We start from the raw sequence: 26,661 nt of genomic DNA, 5'->3' as shown, positions 1-26,661 counted from the left end.
CTTGGGTAATTAACTTGTCATTAATCACATATATGCTGGGCAATCCTTTCTGAATTAATGCTTCAATCCTCTTGAAGAATTTGTTTACTCCCAACTCCAGTGTTTCACATTTCTCTTTTAATTAATTAATGAGATTTACTTTAGTCATAACCTTCTCTACTTCCAAGATGGTGGCAATCCTGTCACTAATTCCTATCTTTTCAATATCACAGTTATTCTTTGAATTCATGAATTTGATGATGTTGGAAGCTTATGTAGGCATGTCTCCCAGCTTTTCCCTTACTTCAACAATGGTTTCAGTGGCTTTTTGTATTAGTTCTTCCTGTTCAAAATGATTTGGACACATGGAAAAATCTCATTCATGGAGTCCTGAATACCCATCCAAATGGTTTCCTTGGCTTGGGCCAAGGTTTGACCAATTGATGTATCCTTCTCCACCCTCTATAACCTCTCTAGCAGCCTTTGTGATTTTTGTACTTCAACTAAATGAGAAGCTTTAGTTTTGGCTTTCTGTTCTTGCAGAGCTTTGAGCTGCCCATGCAACTTATTAATTTCTTTTGACTTAATTGACATATTTTCTAGTGTCTTTGTCACCTGTTCAACACTTGTAGCTTGAGCTGAAGAATTTGTTTCAGTTGTTGTTCCTATAGTTGGGACTTGAGTAAAGGGTATAGCATCTTGGGGCACTATTGCTACCCTTTGACTCTGTTCTTTCTCTTTGATAATTTTCTCCATTTCTACCTCCATTTGTTTGATCTGAACATTCTTCTCTATGATTAAATTCATCATTTACGCCTTCTATGTCTCATTTTCTTCAATATATTTAGTCAAGGGATCCTCTGTGGCTGTCAGTTTCAGTTGCTTTCTCAACACTGCAATGTCAATATTTTTCTTCTTGATGATCTCCTCTGCAACATTTATATCTTTAGCATCATATCCCATCTTGACTACCAAATCCTCCAAAGATTTGATCCTATTGTCCTTTGCTAAAGAAGATCACTTTTCCATTTTTAACTACGACAAAATGTTTGCATGTGAAATCTACAACTTTGACAATGACATGGCAGTATTAGTTAAGGTGGAGGAAATCATCTCACCAGTCTGGTTATGCATATCCATTTGATCAGTAGGGTGGATCTCTTTGGTGATGAATTCAAATGTTGTTCTCTTGTAATCTACTGGTATCTTAGGATGTGGAATTTGGGCCTCAAGGAAGGCCATCTGCATCCTTCCTTGTTCTGTATCAAAAACTGATAATAATCTGCTATGTGAACTAGAAGTCTGCGTCCAAAACTAAGTGTAAGTATTGTTCTTAATAATTTCATTCTTAAGTGTGATCTCTCGGTACCTGTCAAAAATAATTTTTTTCCTTTTCTCCTTGGACATCCTGCGAAGCTAGCTCTGTTTCTTTTTTACCATGTAATATTGAAGGTCCAGTAGGAGATGTAACAAACTTGCTACTTGTAGATGGTGTTTCTCCAATTATGATGGAAGCTTGATCTTCTACCTCATTTTCTGCATCTGTCCTAGGAGTCATATTAGCTCTTTTCCTGTAATTGATTCTGAAATCCTTGGCCTGACTACCTGTTGTTGATGATGATCCTTCCTCTCTCTGTCTTTTACTTGTTTTTTCTTTAGGAGTGCGAGTCTACAAATTTGAAGTAGATAACAATTTTTCTTCAGCTTCTTGTAATGTATTCTCTACCCATTCTGATTGGTTCACATATTTATCTATCTCAGACCTTGAGGTATGGATATATGGAGTAGTTTTGTTTTCGACTCTCAGCTTAGAAATGATACCCCAAGGGTCATAAGACCATCTGAAACTCAAGTTGAATTTCATCTCTTTAAGGATTATATCTGCTTCTTCTCTTGTTGACCTGGTATTGCATATGAAAGGGCCCACCTGTGTCTTTATCCGAAACTGGGACTTCTTCTTTGCCACCACAAAGTGAATATCATCTGAATTTAGAATTTTTCTGATATATTCAAGGGAAAAAATCCTCATGGGGAGGTATTTTGGGAGTTTGTATGGTGCTAACTCGCATCCATAAACTCTGATTTCAGTGTAATTCTGGTATAAATACCAGTCTCCAATCCTGGCTTGATCTGTCAAATGTAGAATCCTTTTGATGTCTTCACTGATTCTGGGTTGTGCTAAGTTGTTTAGGATATTCATAAATGGGTGAACAAACTCTTCAATAAATTGTTTATAGGAGAATTCTTGTTGTTATTTCATCACCAAAGAAGTCCAAAATATTACTGGCAGCTAGTTTCCCTCTTCATCTAGCTTCTGCATGGCAAAACTAAACGTGTCTGCTTGATAATATAGAAACATATAAACTAAAATTGAAGTGTACTTAAACACTTTTTCTATTGAAAATCTAAGAAAATACTCATGGATGTTATTAGCCAAGAATTGGCTGAAATTAAACAAAATAGATGGTTTTCTATCTGTGGAAAAGATGGAGAGGAAACCTAGAATGGGTTCATCTACCCACTGATCAAAATAATAACCCAGAATGTAGGAAATTATGGTTATGATCTACTTAGCTTGATCAAGAAAGATTGAGAGAGGGTATGGAGGATTCTTCTTTGGAAATTGGGCATTTTCTAGTAAGAAGATATAAAAAAATTAGCTCTTGTGGCAAAATCAAGCTTCTGATAGAGTTTGGTGTGTTGGGTTGTGTTATATTATTTCCACGAATAGCTCCCCTATTTAATCGGGGGGTTAGAAGGGGGGCTCCGCCCCCCCTTCATTACACCAATTGTGCAATGGGGGGGTCACAGGGGTTTTGAGGGGGGCGAGTAGCCCTCCTCTACAGGGTCCGGGGCAATGCCCCGGGGAATTTCTTTTTTGGACCCTATATTAGGTGGGCGAACCTACCTATGGTTTTGTGCATGGTTTTCGGCGCAATGGATTTTGGTCCATGGTATTGGATGATTCAACATGTATATATATGTATTGTAACATATGAAAGGAACATAATGAAAAATCAAGCTGGTAGTCCTGATTTTGGGATCCAGGGGAAAATCTCTGTGTATATGTTTTTTATGTGTTATGCTCTCGCATTGTTTATTTTTTGTTCTTAGAATTCGTATGCAGGTAATTTCTATATGGAGTTAAAACTGACATTTGGTATCAGAGTTGTTTTGGCTTCAAGGGGACACCTTTGTTGCTGAGGGGTTTTGCTCGGGCCTATGGTAAACCTTATTCAATGGGAGATCTGCCGGATCAATTCTAGTGGTGAAAGAAGATGGTGAGCAGTGGAAAGATAGAGATCGAGAAATTTAATGGTTAGAGTTTTGAGTTGTGGAAACTCAAGATGGAGGATCTATTGGTGGATAAAGATCAGTGGATCACGGTAGATCCAAGTACTAAACCAACGGGAGTGTCCGATGAAGAATGGAAGAAGCTGGGTCGGAAGGCAAAGAGCACAATATGATTGTGTGTCTCAAATTTAGTATTGTTGAATGTATCAGGGGAAGCTACGGCAAAGGCTTTGTGGGACAAGTTAGGGACTTTGTACCAATCTAAGTCTTTGGTGAATAAATTATTCCTATGGAAAAAGTTGTATATCCTGAGGATGAAAGATGGAGACTCGGTGATAGAGAATTTGAATGCATTTAATACTGTGGTAAGTCGTTTATTATCTATTGATATTAAAATTTGAGATGGAGATAAGTGCATCAGTTTGTTGTTTTATCTACCAAATTCATGGGATAGTATGGTTATTGCAATAGGTAGCAATGCAACCGCCTTGTAGTTTGATGAAATAGTCTCATCCTTGTTGATGGAGGAGATGAGATGGAAAAATATGTAGAGCCAGAATGGTGATGCCTTGTCTATATGCGGATGGTCCTAGAACAAAAACAAAAATAAGTCATCGAGTGGGAGATCTAAATCTCCAGGAAAACCTGTAAAGGTGGTGTGCTGGAAATGCGGAAAGGAAGGGCACTACAAAACGGATTATAAATCTAAAGCTCCTGAAAAATGAAAGGGATTTGATGATGCTCCTTCTGCAGAGGCAAAAACCACCTCAGATGAAGGTGGGGATGTGTACTTTCCTTCTTCAAGTACACATGTAGATCATGAGGCATGTTTGATTGACTCAGGTGCATCCTTTCACTTCACGCCCCATAGAGAGTGGTTCTGTGAGTATGAAAAATATGATGGTGGTGATGTCTTCTTAGGGGAGGACAGGAAGGCTAGAATTGTTGGTTGTAGAAAATTTAAGTTGAAGTTGCAAGGTGGAAGGATTAGAACACTTCCAGGCGTTCTTCATATTCCTACATTAGCCAGAAATCTGATTTCTATAAGCAAGTTAGATGATGCAGGTGTAAAAACAGTGTTTGAGAAAGATATCTGCAAGATGGTTCAGGGAGAACTGGTCTTAATGCACGGAGTTCGGATTGGAACTCTGTAAAAGCTGCAAGGTAGCACTATTATTAATGGGTGAAATAGTTCTGTGGTTCCTGAAAGTGGAGCAGAAAATCTAGTGGTCTCTAGAGAAAATACAATGATGTGGCATAAAAGGCTTGGACATATTGGAGAGAAGGTCCTTCGAATACTTCATGGCAAAGGTATGGTAGAAGGTATGACTAATAGCTCTCTGGATTTTTATTTCTATGAAAATTGTGTATATGGAAAGCAGAATCGAGTGAGTTTCCCCTCTAATGGTAAGAGGGTGAAACAGATATTAGAGCTTGTGCACAGTGATGTGTTTGGACCTGTGAAGGTTCCATCACTAGGAAAGTCTGTGTAATATGTATCGTTTATAGATGAATTCTCAAGGAATACATGGATATATTTCCTCAAGAATAAATCTGAAGTCTTTGACAGGTTTAAAGAATTTAAGGCTCTGGTGGAAAACCAGACAGAGAAGAAGATAAAGGTGTTGAGAACAGATAACGGTGGAGAGTTTTGTAGCAAGAATTTTGAAGAATTCTGTAAGAAGTGTGGTATAGCATGACATAAGCCTACTTCGTACACACCTGAGCAAAATGGAGTTGTAGAAAGAATGAACAAGATGTTGATGGAAAGGGCAAGAAGCATGCTCAGTGGTTCTAGGTTAGGACAGGAATTTTGGGTAGAGGCGGTTGAGATAGCATGTTACCTGGTCAACAGATCACCTTCATCAGCGTTGGAGGATAAGACTCCACAAGAGGTATGGACGGCTAAGAAACCCTCTCTTTCACATCTGAGGGTATTTGGATGTGATGCATATGTACATGTTCCAAAGGAGAAAAGAACAAAGTTGGATAGTAAATTTGAAAAGTGCATATTTATTGGGTATAAGGGTGGTTTAAAGGGTTATAAGCTTTGGAACCTAGTAACAAGGAAGGTTGTGTACAACCGAGATGTGGTGTTCAAAGAGGTGAAAAATGTTATTAAACATGAAGTCCAATCAAAGGAACCTGAGAAGATAGAGTTTGAGCTAAAGGAGGAAGAATCCGAGTCTACAATAGAAGAGGAATCAGAAGATGAAGAGCCACAAACTCTGGTTGTGAGAAGATCAGTTCGAGAAAGAAGGCAACCAAAAAGGTATAGTCCATCTACTTTCTATTCAAATTTTTCTTTATCTATTACTGGTGATGATCCCAGAACTGTGCAGGAGGTAGTATATTTAGAGGATGGAAAACTCTAGAAAGAGGCCATGGTTGATGAAATGGCATCTTTGCACAAAAATGAGGCTTGGGATCTAGTGGAGTTGTCGGCTGGAAGGAAACCCATTGGCAGCAAATGGGTGTTCAAGAAAAAGACAAATGCAAAATGAAGGTGGAGAAATACAAAGCTCGGTTGGTAGCAAAAGGTTATTCCCAGGTGTCAGTAATTGATTTTGGTGATATTTTTTCTCCTCTTGCCAAGGTAGCTTATATTAGATTACTTTTATTTGTTGTTGCTGCTTTTGATTTTTAGGTAGAACAGATGGATTTGAAGACAACATTTCTTCACGTGGATCTGGAAGAGGAGATCTACATGAAGAAACTTGAAGGCTTTCCAGTGAAGGGTAATAAAGAACTGGTATGCAAGTTAAAGAAGTCTTTGTATGGGTTAAAACAGTCACCAAGGATGTGGTATCAGAAATTTGATACATTTATATGGGGACTTGGATTCACCGGAAGCAAAGCAGATCACTGTGTGTATTTTAAATTAATTGGTGACTTTGTTATTTATCTGATCTTGTATGTGGATGATATGTTTCTGGTTGGAAATGACAAAGAAATTATCCAGGATTTGAAGACCCAATTTTCCTCCAAATTCGACATGAAAGATCTTGGTGTTGCAAACTATATTTTGGGCATGGAAATTAAAAGAGATTGGGCAAAGAGGAAGCTATGGTTAAACCAGAGGAAGTATGTCGAGACAATACTACAAAGGTTTAATATGCAGGATAGTAAACTGGTGAAGGTTCCTATTCCTGTTGGTGTAAAGTTATCTGCTGAACAGTGTCCCAAGACACAAGAAGAGGAAGAAGTCATGTCTCGTGTTCCATATGCAAGTGCAGTTAGTAGCCTCATGTATGCAATGGTATGTACTAGACTAGACATTGTACATGTAGTGGGAGTATTGAGAAGGTTTATGTCAAAACCAGGAAAGGAGCATTGGACAGTAGTGAAGCAGGTTTCTAGGTATTTGCATGGCACTAGTGATGATGGTTTGTGCTACCAAGGAAAACCAGGATTGGACAATGTTTTGGATATCCGTGGCTTTGTTGATGCAGATTGGGCTGGATATATGGATCAGAGGAGATCTACAAGTGGGTATGTGTTTAACCTATTTGGAGGTGTATTCAATTGGATGAGTAAGAAACAATCTGTAGTGGCATTATCAACTACAGAGGCAGAATACATGGCAACCACTCATACAAGCAAGGAAGCAGTTTGGTTGCAGAGATTGTGTTCAAGTATGGGGTTAGTACAAGGAGCTATAAGGATAGACTGTGATAGCCAAAGTGCAATTTTCTTGGCAAAGAACCTTGCTTATCATTCAAAGACAAAGCACATTAATGTTCAGTATCATTTTGTGAGGGATATGATAGAATACAAAAAGGTGTTGCTGGTAAAGGTGGACACGTTGAAGAATACTACAGATGCATTGACAAAATATGTGAGCTCTGAGAAGTTCTCTTGGTGTATAAAAAAAATGGGTGTTTCAGGGTTGGATAAATGACTAATCTCTCTTGTGGCCCCCTATGGAAAGAAAACAACAAGTGGGAGAATGTTGGGGTTGTGTTATACTATTTCCACGACTAGCTCCCCTAGTTAATTGGGGGGTTAGAAGGGGGGTGGAGCCCCCCCTTCGTTGCGCTGATTGCACAACGGGGGGGTCATAAGGGGGTTTGAGGGGGGGCGGGTATCCCCCCTCTATGAGGTCCGGGGCAGCGCCCTAGGAAAATGTTTTTGGACCCTATATTAGGTGGGAAAACCTACCTATGGTTTTGTGCATAGTTTTCGCACATGGTTTTGGGCGCGATGGTTTTCGGTCCATGGTATTGGATGCTTCAACATGTATATATATGTATTGTAACATATGAAATGAACATAATGAAAAATCAAGCTGGTAGTCACGATTTTGGGATCCAGGGGAAACTCTCTGTGTATATGTGTTTTATCTGTTATGCTCTCGCATTGTTTATTTTTTGTTCTTAGAATTCGTATGCAAGTAATTTCTGTACAGGGTTAAAACCGACACAGTGAGGGCTTCTAAGGAAAATGGGGCACTGTTGTCCACAGGGGGAGCTAGCATCATCTAGTTTATAGATTGAGCAGTGATTGAAAAAAGGATCTCACCAGATGGGGTCATAATACCTCTTTGGTTGGGAACATAGCAGGCTTGGCATTTCCTGGTGAATTCAGGGGCATGGAAAGCCAAAGGGAAAATATAGTGAGGAAGATTGGACTCCTAGAGTCCAATTTCATCTGTTTTATCATCATGTTTATCCTCCAGCCAACAGTAAATCTCTAACAATTCACAGTTGCATTGTTTCTCATTGATCCTGTAATCCCTATTAGTTAATGGAATATGATCTAAGTCTATGGATGGAGGGATTAATGGATTAACAGGATTCTCCTAGTTCTTTCTCTTTGGAGGCATATTTAGATCAATGAATGATTAATGGTGATGGAAGGAAAAGCTTACCGGGAATAAATTTCAGGTTGTGAGCCGTTAAGGGAGGGGAGGCAGAACGTTAATAATTTGAACTGCTTCAGCAAATATTTTGAAACAAGGTTTTTTAGCAGAGAACCTATGAATCATAGAGAATAAGTGAATGAAAGGGGCAATGAAGACGGTTCAAAATTTTTAAAAGGTGGAGTGACAGGTTTTGTTGGAGGGTGGCGTGGCACCGTTGAAAGTTGAATGGTTACCTGGGAGGGAAAATCAAATGTTCAACAATAATTTGTCGAGAAGACATTTAATTGGACAATGGTAATGAGACGTGGCATGACAGGAGTGGCAGAGGTGTTAGGTAGGGACACGGTAAAGGGATGAGAGAGAAAACCGTTTTCGGAGGGGGTAGGAGGCGGTAAGTGGTATAGGTTGGGAGGGGTACAAAAAGCGTAGAGGAATCCACGTAGTGATGGGGCTCGGCGGAGAATACCATCTTTTCAGACCCCCCCCCCCCCCCCCCTCCACGGTAAAGCTAGGATCGAGAGGGGGACTGAAGATAAATGAGTGTCGTCAATCCGAAAGGTAGGAGGATCTTGATGCGTTTGATTGTGACCCCTTTGACCTTAAACAACAAACAATTTTTTTTCCATATGCGCCTTTGATATTTTCTTTTGAAACTTAGGATAATAGTTGGACTATAAAATATGTCATGAATATACATTATCCCAGCATGCCTTTCTTTTATAATGTCACTGAGACTTAGGATAAAAGGCACATAAATACATTTATAAAACCAAAATATTCTTGCCTTCCCTTTAACTAAGCTAACATTTTTATTTTTCTAAAGGGGTTCATTTAGACTAGCAAACCCGTAATTATTTTCTTTTATGAGAAATCAAAAACTACTTAAATCTTATCACTTATTTCTCCTATTGATTCAAATTAAACAGTTAAACCAATGTCATTTTCTACCTAACTGCTAATTTACCAAGATTAAACTATTTGGAAAATCTTTATTCTCTAATCTAATTTATATAAATTCAAACATGTTTAACCATGATTATATTGTATGATTAAACAAATAACTAGTCATTGTGGCATTTTAAACACGCTGCACACAACATTTATTTATCAATCATGAAGAAAAATATTTGTCAGTAGTGGCATTTAAATTTGCAACACTTTAAGTATTATTTTCTTTTTGTTTTTCTTTCTTTGATGGGGTTCTATCTTTTATTCTTTTTTTTTTTGTTTTCCATTTTTTCTGTATATACCCTCTTTTCATTTTTATACTATTTTCTTTTGGAAATCATTTATAGACTGACAATTATTTACAATATAATATTTATGAGATAAAATACTCAATCACCTTGAGATCCTATAAATTATAGGACCCTAAAAAATTAAATTACCCAACATTTTTGCATCATTTCCGGGGAGGTGTATATAGGATTCCATTCTTGGTTTGCAAATCATTTTAGGTGCATTTAAATTAGATTTTGCAAATGCATAATTAAAGCATGGTAAAAATCATTTATGCATAGAGAGTGATTCTAGGGGTGGATTTGTAAGTAGAGGTATAATTTCAATTCCAACATCACCACTCACCCTTGCTAGACCTTGTGATTCCACACCATTCACTAACACTCGCATCCCATAATTTGCAAGTAGACATAGACTCCCTGAGGTACATAGGTCTTAAATCCAACCAAAAGATTCACCAACTTCTTCTACTGAAGCCATAGTTGAAGAACCGACATCCCCAACAAAAGGAGTAATCTTTCTCTCTTCGACACGAGAACAACTTTTAGGATAAGAATTAGAGGTTCCTAACAAAGAAGAAGAGGGAACTTATTTTAATATACCATTAGTAGAGGAACTATAAGAAGAGCTAGATAACCCTATTATAGAATGTTGTATCACCTCTGATGAATCTACAATGGAGGGGGAAGGAGAGGGATAAGTACACAATGTAAATGGTGAACTTAGTATTGGAGGTGGAAGGGACAGAGGGAGAAATAGAGGAGGAGGTGGAGGAATATGTGGTCAAGGTGGTAGTGGAGAACCAAATCCTTATGGATTTCCTATTTTTGATGAAGATACGATAGCCACAATGAAAAACATTTCACCCTCTATCCTCCCTAATTTCCATGGTTTAAGAAATGAGGATCCAAAAACATTTATTTTTTAGTTTGAAGCTTTATGTAGATCTTATGACTACTTACTTGATCCTCAGAATTGAAATTATTTCCATCTACTCTTAAAGATGGCGCACTTAAATGGTTCATGGGACTAGGAACACATATTATTAGAACATGAGAAGAAATGAAAAATGTGTTCTAAGAAAAATATAAGCATTATTGAATGCCCCATAATCTTAAGGAGGAAGTCTTTAGATGATGCAAAAAGAGGATGAAATATTTTTCTATAATGTTAAAAGGGATAGGATGCATGACATAGATGATGTAACATTAAAATATATTTTGTTGAAATCCATCAGAGATTAATGGATTGATCTTCTCAATTTAATGGCAAAAGGAGGTGTTTCTCAACTTTCATTTTGTGAAATTTGTGATTTATGCAAACACATCTCAAGTGGAAAGGCTAGAACTGGTAAAAATTCAAGAGACCCTATCATGTCAAGAATTAGTAAATTTGCAACTGGAACAGTAAGTAGAGCAAAAATATGAAATTTTCTTGATAATTTTAAAACAAATATCCTTCAAAGTCTTAGTGAGCAACTAGATACTCTTAAGATACAAAACAAGATAAAAGTTGAGAATGTTTCATTATCTATTTTTGGTCCCGGATATAGAAAAAAAAATTCCTTGAGAGAATGTCCCCTTGATAGTATAAAAATTTGTGTCATATGTGCTTAAAATCATAATACAAAGGAATTCCCCTCAATACCTAGTCTTAAATTTGTTTTTCAAGATGAGGCTACAACAAGACAAGCCAAATCTCTTTGTTTTATTGCTAAAAGGCCATGGAAAAATCAATAGCCAAATATGACTAAAGGTTTCAATACTAAATCGTATGCACAACCACATAATAACTGGACTGCAACTATTGTTTGGAAACCTTAGCCCCCACAACCTCAAATTCCATCCTGGGCACAAGGTTGGAAAAATCCCTATGGAAGAAATCCTCAATTCCAAAATCCTTATTCTTTTCCACCACAATATTATTCTCCTCAACCAAACCAGCTTCCTTAATTCCAAAATCTAAATCAACAACTTTCATGGCTATTTCCTCAAAAATTCAATCAACTTCCTGCTCAACCACTCCTGAATCCAAATAATAAGAATCAACAAGTTTTTTATAATGTTGAAGGACAAAATTTTCAAGCTTATATGATAAACCCATTAGGTCTAAATGATGTTCAAATTAAATCTGGTAGGGTTTTGCAAAAGAATTGATCAACAATTGCTATCCAAAAATCTAAAGAGCATGAAGTTCATGAAAAAGATGCAAATCTTGATCAAGAAAATTCTCCTCTAAAGGGATATTTTACTGCAAAATCAAAGGATGAGCAAATAAAACAAGCTCCTACAATTCCTCTAGTGGAACAACTTTCTATTTCCTTACAGGATCCACCTTTTCTTGAAAATCTCAAAATTGATAAAGGAATAGAAAGGAAAATTGTTTTACCATATTATGATATGCTAGATGAACTTAAAAATATTTTCATCAAAATTCCTTTACTTCAAGATATAAAGGAAATACAGATATTTGCAAAAACTATTAAGGAGCTATGCATTAGAAAACTAGGAAGAAAAATAAAATATGCTAAAAATATCCAATTGGTAGGAAAATTGTTGACATTATGATGGGTAATCTGATTGTTCAAAAATATCTAGATCCGAGTAGCCCTGTTGTAAAAATTCATATCAATGGTATTGAGATTCAAAACACATTGATTGATCTAGGAGAAGCCATCAAAATTATGAGTAAATAGACAATGGAGCAATTAAATATTCTTAATCTTCAATATACCCCTACATTGTTACAATTAATAGATATATATGTTATCAAACGAGATGGTGTATTAGAAGATGTGTTTGTTTCTCTAGATTCTTGGTAATATCTTTTAGATTTCATGATTTTAACTCCCAAGAATAATTTAGGAGGCCATCCGTTGATCCTTCGTATACCTTGGCTAACTACAACTTATGCATTTCTAAGTTGTAGATCTAGTGACATGTATATTTTTTATGGAAATTCCACTAATAAATTCAATTTGTGTCCACCTGCAAAAACAATAACTGAAGTAGAAAGTGAAAATTGGATAGATTGGGATAATTGAGACTTTGATGATATGCAACCAATATATACTCTTTCAAAATTAGATGAGGAAGATCAATTGATAAATTTAATGAATGATAATAATCCTTCCTCATACTGTGAGCAAGATCAAAGTTTTTAGGAACAATGGGATGTTGAATATTTATCATCTCACCAAATATCTTTACATTCTATGGAAAAGTTTGGCAATTCTCGAGTAGAAATTTTTCCAGGAAAAACATTAAATATTAATAATAACTTTGAAGAATTTCAAAAGAGGAAATTGATAAAGTTGATACAAAAACACTCTTTTGCTTATCCATGGGAGTATGCTGATATGAAAGGCTTTGATCCTAAAACTTGTATGCATCATATTTATATTCAGGAAAATGTCAAACCAATTAGACAACCTTAGAGAAGAATGAACCCTAATCTGAGAGAAATCATGGAGGAATTACAAAACTTACTTAATGTGAATTTGAATTTCATTTATCTAACATTATATAGTCAATGGGTGTCACTATTAGTCATTGTTCCAAAGAAAAATGGTAAATGGGGAGTGTGTATTGACTACAAGGAATTAAACAAAGCTACTTTAAAAGATCATTTTCCACCACCTTTTATAGATCGAGTATTAGATACCTTGGCAGGGAAGAAACATTTTTCATTTCTAGATGGTTTTAGTGGGTATAACCAAATCTAACTAGCACCAGAAGATCAAGATAAAAACTGCTTTCACATGCCCCTAGGGAAAATATGCCTATAGAGTGCTTCCTTTTGGATTATGCAATGCACCTACAACATTCAGGAGAGCAATTTTAGGTATCTTTTTTATATATAATTCATGATTGTGTGGAAGTTTACATGGATGGCTTTACTATATATGGAGATACTTTTGAAGAAGCTATTGACAATTTGGAAAGAGTTCTTATTAGATGTAAGGAGGCAAACCTTTTGTTAAGCCATGAGAAATGTTTTATGGTGTTCAATGGATGGATTTTTTTAAGCCACCATATTTCAAGTGACGAAATTAAAGTGGATACCTCTAAAGTAGAAATAATTTCTAAAATTGCAGTTCCTGTTTGTCAAAGAGATGTAAGAAGTTTTCTTGGATTTATTAGTTATTATATAAGATTCATAGAAATTTTCACAAAAATAGTCTCTCCACTTTTCAAAATTCTTACAAAAGATTGTGAATTTGTTTGGAATTCTGACTATCAAAAAGCATTTGAGACATTGAAACAGAGGATTATTGAAGCACCAATTTTAAGAGGACCTAATTGACCTCTCCCTTTCCATATTTCTACTGATGCTTCAGATACAACTCTAGGAGTTGTGATGGGACAAAAATATTTACCTACTTATGCTATTTATTATACAATCAAAAATTTGACTCCAACATAGCTAAATTACACTCTAACAGAAAATGAGTTTTTAGCTATTGTGCATGCCATTAATAAGTTTCGTCATTATATCACTGGTTATGAAACTTTAATTCATACAAATCACTCTAAGATTATATATTTGATGAACAAATCAATCACTAATGGTATAATTACAAGATGACTATTATTATTACAAGAATTCAACATTACTATTATTAATAGACCAGGAGAAGAGAACACAGTTGTTGATTTCCTTTCTAGAATGCAGAATAATAATGATGATGATCCTATAAAAGATAATTTTCCTGATGAATATCTTTTTGTAATATCTACTAAAACACCTTGGTTTGCAAATATTGCTACTTATTTAGCTACAAAAAAGTCACCTCCACAACTATCAGCCAGGGAAAAGCAAAAGGTTATCAAAACTAGTGCACCATATTCTTGTATAGATGGAGAGTTGTACAAAACTGGGCCTGATTTGATCATCCGAAGGTGTGTTCGAGAAGATGAAGTACCAGAAATCTTGAAATATTGTCATGATTAGCCATGTGAATGACACTTTGTTGCCAAAAGAACTACCTACAAGAACCTTCTTTTGGGATATTATTGGCCATCTATTTTTAAGGATGCAAAATAATATGTCAAAAGATGTGATAGTTGTCAAAGAATGTGGAAGCCTATTCTGTTGGATTAAATTCCTCTAGAACCACAGGTACTTGTAGAGCCTTTTGAAAAATGGGCTGTAGATTTTATTGGGAAAATAAATCCTCCATTTAAATAGAAAAGTTATATAATTTTTTGTATAGATTATGTTACAAAATGGGTAGAAGTTAAACCTCTTTTGTTTGCAACTGAAAAAGTTGTAGTTACATTTATTTTTGAGGAAATATTTATTCGTTTTGGTGTTCCAAGAGAAATTGTAATAGATCAAGTTACTCAATTCTTATCCAAGTTGGTGCAGAAGATCATGGAGAAATATAAAATCAAGCATCGAAAGTCTACTCCATATCATCCACAAGACAATGGACAAGTGGAATCCACCAACAAGGTACTTGGAGCAATTCTAACCAAGACTTTGGATTTGCATAGGAAAAATTGGGTAGAAAAGATTCCATAAGAAATATCGGCATATCAAACCAAATGGAGAAATACAACTGGACATACTCCTTATGAGCTTATCTATGGGAAGAAATTTTTGCTTCTAATTGAGTTCCAAGTGGAGACCTTTACAACTATTACTAAATTGGGCCTTGATCTATCAAAAGCTCATAAACAAGGACTAGCACAATTGAATGAGCTAGATGACATCTGACAAGATGTTATCCAAAGAACCAGCATAATTCAACAACAAAAATCAAAATGGCATGACAAATTTATCAAATCTAAAAAGTTCAAGCAAGGTGACTAGGCTCTTCTTTTTTATTCCAAATTCAAAGACTTCCAAGGGAAATTTCAAACTCGTTGGCTTGGTCCTTATGATATTCATACTATTTTTTATAATGGAGCAGTCAAAATCAAAATTAATGATGATGAACAAGTTACTTTCCTTGTTAATGGTCATAGATTAAGATTATATCATAAACCACTAACAAATGTAGAGTTTTTCAAATATTTGCAAGAGAATTATGAATTCAAGTTGGTCAAGAAAGGATATTTTTCTCCCCATTCTCCAAGTTCATTACAATTTTCTTATATATATATATATATATATATATATATATATATATATATATATATATATATATATATATATATGAATGAAAACAAACTATGTTGGCATGCTTATGCAAAAAATATTAACTAACAACCAAATAGTTCATGACGGTTTAGATTTTCATAATTCCCTTGCCATTTCCCTATTTCCTTTATCCCTGTTTTTCTAATAAATTTTTAGGTGTTAAGTAACACTTCTGAAGATCAAACTTCTTCATTGATGTCAAAGAAGAATAAGCAGTAATGGAATAAATGTCATTCTGCAGCTAACCTTCAATTCCACGAATGAGTTTAATTTTTACAATCATAAAAACATCAACACCTCACATTCAGAGAATCCACAACAAAGGAACATTAAAGATATCCACAGGAAAGGTATGTAGGATGTTAAATTATTTTCATAGAAGACCATTACATTTTAATTCATTGGATGATTTCATTAAAAAGGATTGAGTTATTAAAAGACCTTATGAACTGCCTAAAGATTATGTCCCATGACCATAGTCAATACAACCTTATTTCATCATCGTGACTTAAATTGTCACATCAAATCTATATGAAATCGCATAAATCCTATCAATCCTATGAAAGTGGATCTAAAAATTGTGGGAAATCATGTGAAAAGGTTTAGTCTTATCATAAATCAAATACCCCATGAGCACCTCAATCCATAATCATTCCAACCCATTCCACTCCATTCCATATCCCTCATTGTTCTATTTTCTCACCCCCTTCTTGTCAACCCTCCGTCGCCTCTGTCAAAAAGGAAACAATTCAGGACTAAGACTTCTCTCCACCATGGGTATCATTGTCTGATCAAAACCCAATGGAGCCAAGTTCCTTCAAGGATACCCGTGAGTTAGATAAGCAGTACAACAACTAGGGTGGCTTGGGTTCTTTGAAAAGTTTGATGGCCATGAGACAAAGGTGACTAAAAATTTTTCTAGGGATTTTGATGGGGTTGAGGAAGAAATTGGTGACATTAAGCTTATATTAACAAAGTCCATCATGGCAGAAGCTATGGAATTTCCCAGAAATGGAGAAAGCTGGTTTAAGAACAAAATAATCAAGGATAAAGACTCGTTAAACTTCCTCAAAGAACCAGGTATAGACATTTCTATCTTTAAAAAGGGAATTTTGATCACATCACTGAAAGGAAAATGGAGGAATTTACTGTTGGTTATTCAGAAATTTTTAACTTGTGAAGGAAGGTTTGGAACCATGTTTTTCTATCATGCTCGACTTCTGATGCATTTTATTGATGGAAATGAAATCAATTTTCCCTATTTCTTTCTTTGTAGTCTTAGAAAGATGGCCTCTAGTGTGCAAAGAGAAACAAAATCCCTTGATAATGCCCTCTACCATCATGGACTTATCAAAATCCTCATAGAGGCACACTTAGAAGCTAAGGGAGATAATTGGAAAGATTTTCTAGTCTGCAACCACTTTGTAGAAGCTCAAGAGGAAGAAACTAGCAAAAGGGTTAAAAGAAGTCAACGTAGGTCACTACCAAACCCTAACCCTGAAGAAGAAATTGAAAAGGAAAATTCAGGACAAAATGAAACAGAGGCACTAGAAGACCCACTTGAAGATGACACTCCTCTCTCTCAGTATTTGGAAAAATATAAACAGAAAAATGGAAAACAAAGTGTTAGAAGAAAGAAATCCAACCCAAATACTAAACTTCCTGAAGAAAATGAAGAACCATAGAAGAAGAAATAGGAACAAACCAGCAAAAAGAGGAAAATCCATAACATTAAAGGGTCAAGGATAAAGTTAAGAAGAAGCAGAAGAATTTCCAAACTCTCAAATGAACAACCTCCAGTATTGGTCGATCTCAAAAGAAGGATACGTGACATCACCTCAAACAATGAGCTCAACAACGAAGACACCAGAAATTGACCCAATACATCAAGAAATTTATGATTATGTTGAATCTCTGGAACAAAGCGTGCAACAGAAGGTAGATCCTCTTAGAATCAAGAGAACTTATTTAATGAAACCCCTCTGACTGAACATACTCATGAAAAAGAACATAGAATTTAGGATGCTCTACAACAAGATATATATGAGTTAGAAGTCCTTAATAAAAGCCTTATATATGAACAAGAAGCAACAAAGGTACAAAATGAAATATTAGGTACTCAAAATGATAATATTATTTTGCATCTATGACACCGGTACAAGAAAAACAAGAAGCTCAAAGCAAACAATAGATTTCTCAAAAACAGAATTAGGGGATTGTAGAGTAAAATTCTAATGAAGAAACCAACGGCAATTTTCAACATCAAAAAGAGAAAGGAAAGCACTAGTCTAGATGTTCTTTCACAAGCTTCTAAGATCATCCACTAAAAAATAAGAAGGAACCAATTTTGAATTTTTGATGCATAAGGACATACAAGACCTTTGGTGTGGGGGAATGTTGAAGTTTGAAAATGTTTTCTTTTTTACTGTCCTTTTTCCCTTTCCTTTGCCTTTTTGTGACCATCTTGTTGCAATTTCATTCTAATCAATGCATCTCAAACTTACTCAAGCATATAAAATGTATTAATCATCCAATTTTTAGAATCTATTGTTTCTTTGTGAATTATAATTAAAACAATTCTATGACTACAGAATCTTTCTCATTCCACGGCTAATATTGAATTTTGTAGTTGTCTCCATGGTTAGACAGGTTGTTGGCATTATGAATTATGTGTTGTCCTTGATGGAAACCTACCTAATGTGTTGTCCTTGATGGAATCCTACTTGATGAGTTGTTATTTGATGGAAACAAACTTGATACAAATGTCAACAGGATGTGTATATAGATGTGACATAGAGTTTTGACAAAGGCATAACAATTCAGAAGCAATGGATTGGTGGTATGTTAACTAATTGGTCTACTATAGAGACGAGACTTCAGAAGTTCAAGGATTTAAAAAAGGAACAAGATACTTGAAATTTCAAGAAGTATATGCGGGTTCTGTTAAGAAAAAATACGTACAAACGCAGGTATGAAGACGCAAAGGCACATACAGTTTCCACACCATGGTATTCTAAATGCCAAGAGTCCTTACCATGGTATTTCCATGTGGTATTGAGCCTAGTAATGGATGTTTTGATCCCGTCTAAGAAAACCATCAACTGGAATATGGTTTAGAACTGTAGTATTGGATAAAGGCTAAGCTATATAAAGAGATGAAGATCAAAGTGACAGTGGGTGTGAAAGTGATGAATATCTTATGAATAGTTACATCTGAATAAAATATGCATGTAATTGGCTATTGATGTTTTGTTTGATCTAAAACTAGGTATGCACCGGGGAATTTGATGATGGATCATATCCAATAAATCTAAGATGGAAATATTGATTATGAGGTGATTTGATCTGTGTTGATAGTGCCTTGATGTGTGATTTTTCTGTGTATGTCGAGATCTAGGTATGTCTGAAGTTTTGTGTTGTAGCGAAGGTTTGAATCAGAAATTGCATATCTGTAAGCAGGTTTTATAGCCTCCAAGGCGCGTACACACATGGGTATGATACTAGTAAGTCACATATACATGGGTTTGTTTCCTAAAATGCACATACATGCGTATATGCTTTAAGGAAAGCACGTACAGAAAGTAGGGTTTTGATGAAAATAATATCTGGTCAGTTTAATCAGTCTTGTTGTATTTCTGCTGGCTGTGGATGAAGTCTTCTTAATGATCTAGGTTTAACAATAATGTTTAAAAGATGAATTGACTTATTGAAGAATGACGAAGTTACTTTCTATTTGTGAAAGAATATCAGTGTAGGTTTCATGGTTGTTTCAAAATGATGCAGTAGATCTGAGTATGATTCAGTATTTATTTCAAAATGACAGTGGTTCAGTTTTCAAAAATCAATGATTTGAGATCTATGTGTGGGTATGCTTCATGGAAAGTGCATACACATGCGGGTTTTCTATTGTAAAGTAGCATACATATTTTTTACATATGGTTGATTAGGGTTTACAGTAATAGAATCTAGTTTCTGTGATGTGCAGTATGTTGATTGGTATTCTGGTTACAATTTTCTGACTATTCTGGTTATTTAAGCTGATTGATTTGTATTTCAGTTAATTCGGTTGATTTAGTGATTAGGTTTCATTGATTGGTTGGTTTTGTTGGTTCAGTGATTGGTTGGCTCAATGGTTGAGTTACAGTGATAAGTTTTTGTTTTGGTGGTTGGTTTTGGGCTTATATGTTGGTAGTGGGTCTAGTCTAAAAATTTGATGAAACATGGCCTACAAGTTGTGATGTCTTGAAGCAGGTGGATCTAGTATGAAAAATTATGAAACATGGTCCCCAAAGGTGTTGAAGTTTGGAGCCTTCAATGAGGGATTTGAAGCTTCCTTCCAGTAGTAGCTGGTAAATCAGTTCAGGGGGTTGGAGCTCCCTTCCAGTGGGTGCCGGTAAATGAGTTCAGGGGGTTGGTGCTCCCTTCTAGTGGATGTTGGAGAACTAGTGAAGGTTGTAGCCTTCTGCGGGTGGGTGCATGCATGCTAATATGATTTTGCACCAGTATAATATTGTAAGAACTTTTTCTTTATATTAAAAAGATGACAGAAGTGGTTCTTTTTTCCCACATTGGGTTTCCACCTTAAATCCTAGTGTTCATGTGTGTTGATTATGTGTGATGGTTTATTTTGTTCTTACTACACATCATTACTATTTATATAATGTTGAATGAAGTACTGATGCACTGACTTAAGATAAAAAGAAGATGAATTAACCGAAAAATATGTTTTACTCAATATATGCTAGTTGTATGAATAACAGTTGTGTACACATGTGGATTCCCTTCAGTAAAGTCATGTACATAAATTAGATGTGAAATAGAAACATGTAATGATTTGAAAAATCTGATTCACCCCCCTCCCCTCCTCTCAATATTTTTCCCAATAATTGGTATCAGAGCAGATCCTTTAGCAGAAACTTGATCGATTGAAGGAGATTCGTCAAGATGAGTAGTCATGAAGGAGTATTTTCTATCATATCTCCTATATTTAATGCAACTAACTTTGTCTTTTGGAAAGTTAGGATGAGAGAATACTTGTAGGCACTCAGAGTTAATCTATAGGAAATCGTTGAAAGTGAATATCAATGTCCAACCTCTATTCCTTCAGATACTGCAGGAAAGAAATAGTATGAAACCAATGAAAAAGTTGTAAATTCCATCTTGGGAAGTCTGTCCGAGTCCGCTTTGTGAAGGTAATGCAGTTGAATACAACAAAGGAAATGTGGGATAAGATTATCCAAATTTATGAGGGTGGCACAAAGGTAAAAAGTGTTAAACTTGAAACATTTAGAATACAATATGAAACATTGAAAATGCATGATGATGAAAGCATTGCAGCATTTTTTCTTAGAGTAGATGAAATTGTTAATTCCATGAGAAATATTGGTGAAGAAATAAAATATGCTACTATTGTTAAAAACATTTTGATATCTCTGACTCTAAAGTTTGACTCCAAAGTATATTCTATTGAAGAAATGAAGGATCTAAAAAGTCTCACAATTAATCAACTCCATGGAATATTGTCAGCATTTGAGATGAGTAAAGGGGGTCCTTCAGACATGAGAGAAGCAACATTCAAAGCTACTACAAAAGGAAAAGAAAAGGAAGAATCAGGTTATGTATCATAAGAAGAGGCAAACTTCGTAAAGAAACTCCAAGTGGGTACAAGAAGATTCATAGGTAAGCTTCCTTTCAAATGCTTTTCTTGTGGTAGGATTGGTCATTACGTTGCTAAGTGTCCCTATAGAGAAAATCAGGAGAAAGGAAAAGAAGCTGGAAAAATAAATAGGAAGAGGTTTGAAAACAAGAGAAGTTTTTACACACATGAAGGCAGTGATTGTCTTTCAAATGGTGAAGAAGGTGAGTCCAATCAAGATTGTCACTTACTTATGCCATTTGAAGATAAAATTAATGATGAGTTTGATGACCTAAAAGAAAAGGGTACTTTTATTTAAAAATTTGACAGGAATATATTAGATGCAGTAGCAATTACAGATATCAGCAAATATTCAAGTTTGGGAGCAACCCGCTTTCTATTGATCAAGAATGAAGAAGATGAAGCATCATCAGGCATGGGCTTTTGTTCAAAGTGTGATCCATTTTCTTTTTTATGCAACACTGATAGTGATGAGGATAGTTAAACCACTGAGCTTGCACTTATGGGTAAAAGTGAAAGTAAGCACTCTAAAGAGAAAACATATTAAAAAATGATGCCTCTTGAAGCAGTAGATCAAGGAAAGTTAGAATCAATGGACAAGGCAGATGTGCCTGTGCTTAAGCAAAGATAATTATCAACAATGGAAAGGAAATATGAAGCATAATCTAATGAATCTTAATGTCTGGCATCTAGTATGCAATGGTTACCCCAAGTTTCCTCCATCAAACAAGGAAGTGCTAAAGAACAATAAGGCTTTCAGTAATATATTTTGTAGCATATCTGATTCAATATTGAATAAGGTTATGCATTATACTACTGCAAAGAAAGTGTGGGATAAGCTACAAGAAATGCATGAAGAAGTCCCAAAGGAAAATTTCTGAGGTAATCTTATATCCAACAATGTGTCCAAAATGACAGATGGAGTTGTTGGTTCAAAAGAATATAAGTTAGAAGAATTTTTTTTATTTTAGAACAAAACTTGATCTTGCTTTGAAAAATATTGTTAATCTTAAAGATAAGTTGTAGGCTTATGATAACAAGGATCATGTTGGTACGGTATCTAATCAATATTGTGAAGATATTGAAGCTGAGGTTGTCTCTCTAAGATCGAATCTTGAAAAATCAGATAAGCGGAATGAAGAACTACTTCAAGCATTTGAAGAACAAGAAAATGGGTTGAAAGAAGAGATTCTCAAATTAAAACAGCAAATGGAGGAAGGAAGAAAGGTTGAAGAAATTATGAAGAAGCAATATCTAGAAAAGGAAAAGCAATATCAAGTTGAGGTAAATATCCTAAAAGGTAAATTAGAAGAAAAGGATAAACATTTGTGATTTCAAGATAGTACTAAGATTTTGGATAATATTCTTAGTAGTCAAAGGTCTCCTACCATCAAATCTGGTCTTGGTTTTCATGAAACTGTTGAAGGAGAATCTAGTTCACAAGCTGAGGCAAGGAATTCTAATGCAAAATCTAAAATTCTCAACAAAGAGATAGTAAGTCAACCTCATCAACAACCAAGGAAAGAAAACCTTCAAAGGAAATCATTTAATCCTAACTATAGAAGTGTTAATTGATTTTCTCCTCTGATCAATAATGTTGAATGTTTTATATGTCATAATTATGGACATGTTACAACCAATTGTAGAAGTAGAATGTTTCAAGCTAATAACTATCTCATAGAAATATCATCAGCTTCCAGGTACTTTAAGGAATATTGTTTTGCTTGCAATATGTTTGGTCACAAATCCATTGATTGCAATAGAAGGAATATGAAACATATAAGATTTTATGCTTGTAACAAGTTTGGGAATGTAGCAAAAGAATGCAGGAACAAGTCTATGGATCGTCGTAGACAACATAGTAAGCAACCCGATAAGAACATTAATTTCAGAAGGCCTGAAAAAGATGGATCCACCAACATTTCTCATAATCAACGGGAAAAAGAAGAACAGATAAGGTGTGGTCTTGCTCTCTGCTCATTTGATGATGAAGGTGAATGGTACATATACAGTGGATGCTCTCATCACATAACTGGAGATAAGAGTAAAATGGAGCCTCTCGAGAAAAACCACCATGGTAATGTTATTCTTGGAACTAGTGTTTCAACAAAAGTTCTAGGACAAGGCAAAGCTAGAATTAATAAATCTAGAAGAGAAGTTGATGATTTATTAGTTTAGGGGTTAAAGTAAAATATTCTAAGTGTAGGTCAAATGATAGATAAGGGAAATATAATTTTTTTTACATCAACCAAGCATAAGGTTATGAATGAAGTAACTGGAAAAGTCATAACAAGAGGATATAGAAACCCGAACAAATTATATGTGTTTGAAGAACGGAATTCTCATAGATATGAGAAAGATTCAGACTTAGAGTAAAAGAAGATGGTACCTGTTGCAATCCATTATTCTTAAATGAATACTTCTAACAATGACTACATAAGTGGTGATAGGTACTTGATCGAAGATGATTATTAGGTCCTCATAATCAGTGATGTGTAATCTCAGGGGGAGTAATACATGTTATTTCTTGATGATGATTCCCATGATTGTTTTGATATTCATATTTCTTATACTACTGACAATGTCTCTAGTGTAGTAACAATGCATAGTTACAAATAATACAGGCTCTGGAGAAGCTAAAAGTGTGAAATTTCAGTATTTCACTTTCTGTATGTGGATCCTGTGAAGAAAATTCTCCTATATACGCGAGTTCCAAACTGAAAAGTTGCTTATATCTTGGTATGACGAAGAAATAGTGGAACAAAATCAAGAAAAAGGTTTGATATGCTTCAGTCAATTTTTGTTTGGCTTTCATGATTTTGATGGTTGATGGTTAGACTCTATTGATGCTATTTGAAAGTTTTTTTGGCTTGTATAAGCTTTTGATGAACTGATGGATGACTGTTTGATGAAGATACTTTGATGAAATATGAGATGATATGATCAGATCTAACAGTGAACAGTTGGCACAGGTTTAGGGGGAGCATTTGTTATGCTTCTAATAATGCATTGTTGGCATTATGTTTTCTTCAGAAGTCCTTGGTATGTAGTGATGCTTATCAATGGAGATGATGCTTATGTTGTTGAAGTGTTTAAATGATGCATCATGTTATGCTGCATAAGTTTCCTATGATGAAATCATGGATGATACTTATATATTTCTTGGTCCACATAGTTGTTATGATACTATTGATTAGATTTATGGATGATTCTTTTGATGATGCATATGGTACATATGGTATGTTGGTTACATGGTGATCTTCATAAATTAAAGGAGATAAACATAGCTTGATTTACTGAGTGTTGCTCATTACTTTTATGTTGTTATCATTCATGATGTGCATATGGTGTAGTTATGGATGATGATGCCCATAGTGCTTGGCTCTAACATGTACATGATAAGATGCACATGGTATATTGTTTGAGAAGATGAGCTACTAACATAGCTTGACAAATGTTGGAGAGCTCATGGTCTGCTTTTCTCATTGATGAGAAGCTAGATACATACTGCTATCTCTATGATGGATGAACTATAGATAAGGATCTTATGAATGATTACTTAAGTTGCACGCTGGTGTGATATTCTTATTGCATGAATAAAATGGGCCAAGAGAATGGTGTTACTGCAGGTTTCATGAATACATGGCATACTTAGTCTCATTTTTTATGATGATGAAGAATGATGCTACACTTCACTATCTTACTTTATGATGATATGCTTGGTCCTCACTTATGTTGTTGTTGTTGCATACCTGGTCATAGGTTGATGATATTGAAGCTGCATTGTCTTATCTTGCGAATTGATGATGGAAATATACATGTTTTTATTCTTGGTGATGTTGACATATGCTCCTGGTGCAGATCATATGTGGTGTATGATAGTTGTTGATGACTATTATGGTTTTACTAAGGTTCTTTGTCTTCGTTATAAATTTCATATCTATCACTTGATGTAAAGGTCATGTAAATACCTATGATGTACTCATTGAAAAATTCAATCATGTATAAACTATTGTGGTCAAGTCCTTTTGGACATGTGATGTAATTTGTAACCCCACTGTGCTTGGGAAGTTGGTGTAATGATGTCAAATATGTAAACCCACTGTGATTGGGTAATTTATTTAAGTTTGAGTCCTTGGTAATAGGACAAGTCATATGAGTCATAGAGTCATGTACTCCATTGTACATCCTTCAGAAATTTTAGAATGTGCTGAGGGGGAGCATGATCAATATTCAGTACTCAGCAATTTATATCTACGAAAGCCTTCATTCAGCATTGGTCAACCCTTTTCCCTTGATGTCAAAGGGGGAGAGTAACTTGGTTTTTAAAAATGTTAGTGCTTGGATTGATGTGTTTTACAAGTATCTACAGGTTGTGGTGACCAAGCATTAAAGAGGTTTCCATCAAGTCCAAAGGGGGAGATTGTTGGCATTATGAATTATGTTTTGTCCTTGATGGAAACCTACCTGATGTGTTGTCCTTGATGGAAACCTACTTGATGAGTTGTTCTTTGATGGAAACCAACTTGATACAGATGTCAACAGGATGTGTCTACAGATGTGACAAAGAGTTTTGACAAAGGCATAACAGTTTAAAGGCAGAGGAATGACAAAGTTGAAATTTCAAGAAGTATATGTGGGTTTTGTTAAGAAAAACCACGTACACACACGGGTATGAAGAAGCATATGCACATACAATTTCTGCACCATGGTATTCTAAATACGAAGAGTCCTTACCATGGTATTTCCCTATGGTATTGAGCCCAATAACGGATTTTTTATCCCATTTAAGAAAACCATCAACTGGAGTATGGGTTTGACCTATGGTATTGGATAAGGGCTAAGCTATACAAGGAGATGAAGATCAAAGTGACAATGGGTGTGTAAGTGATGAATATCTTATTAATAGTTAGATCTGATAAAAATATGCATGTAATGGGCTATTGATGTTTTGTTTGATCTCAAACTAAGTATGCACCTGGGAATTTGATGATGGATTAGATCCAATAGATCTAAGATGACAATCTTGATTATGAGGTGATTTGATATATTTTGATAGTGTCTTGACATCTGATTTTTCTGTGTATGCCGAGATTTGAGTATGTCTGAAGTTTTGTGTTGTAGCGAAGGTCTGAATCACAAATTGCAGATCTGTGTGTGGGTTTTATAGACTACAAGGCGTGTACACACGCGGGTGTGATACTAGTTAGTCGCATATATGCGGATTTGTTTCCTGAAAAGTGCGTATACACATGGATATGATTTAAGGAAAGCGCGTACAGAAAGTAGGGTTTTGATGAAAAGAATATTTGATCAGTTTAATCAATTTTTTGTGTTTCTTATGTCTGTCAATGAAGTATTCTTGATGATCTGGGCTTAACAATAATGTTTTAAAGATGAATTGACTGATTGAAGAATGATGAAGCTACTTGTTTTTTGTGAATGAAATTCAGTGAAGGTTTTGTGGTTGTTTCAGAATGAT

Source organism: Pinus tabuliformis, chromosome J (genome assembly GCF_031772625.1).
Source record: "Pinus tabuliformis cultivar Carrire ecotype Pingquan chromosome J, CPIR1, whole genome shotgun sequence".
Taxonomy (NCBI): domain Eukaryota; kingdom Viridiplantae; phylum Streptophyta; class Pinopsida; order Pinales; family Pinaceae; genus Pinus; species Pinus tabuliformis.
This window is presented reverse-complemented; position numbering follows the sequence as displayed.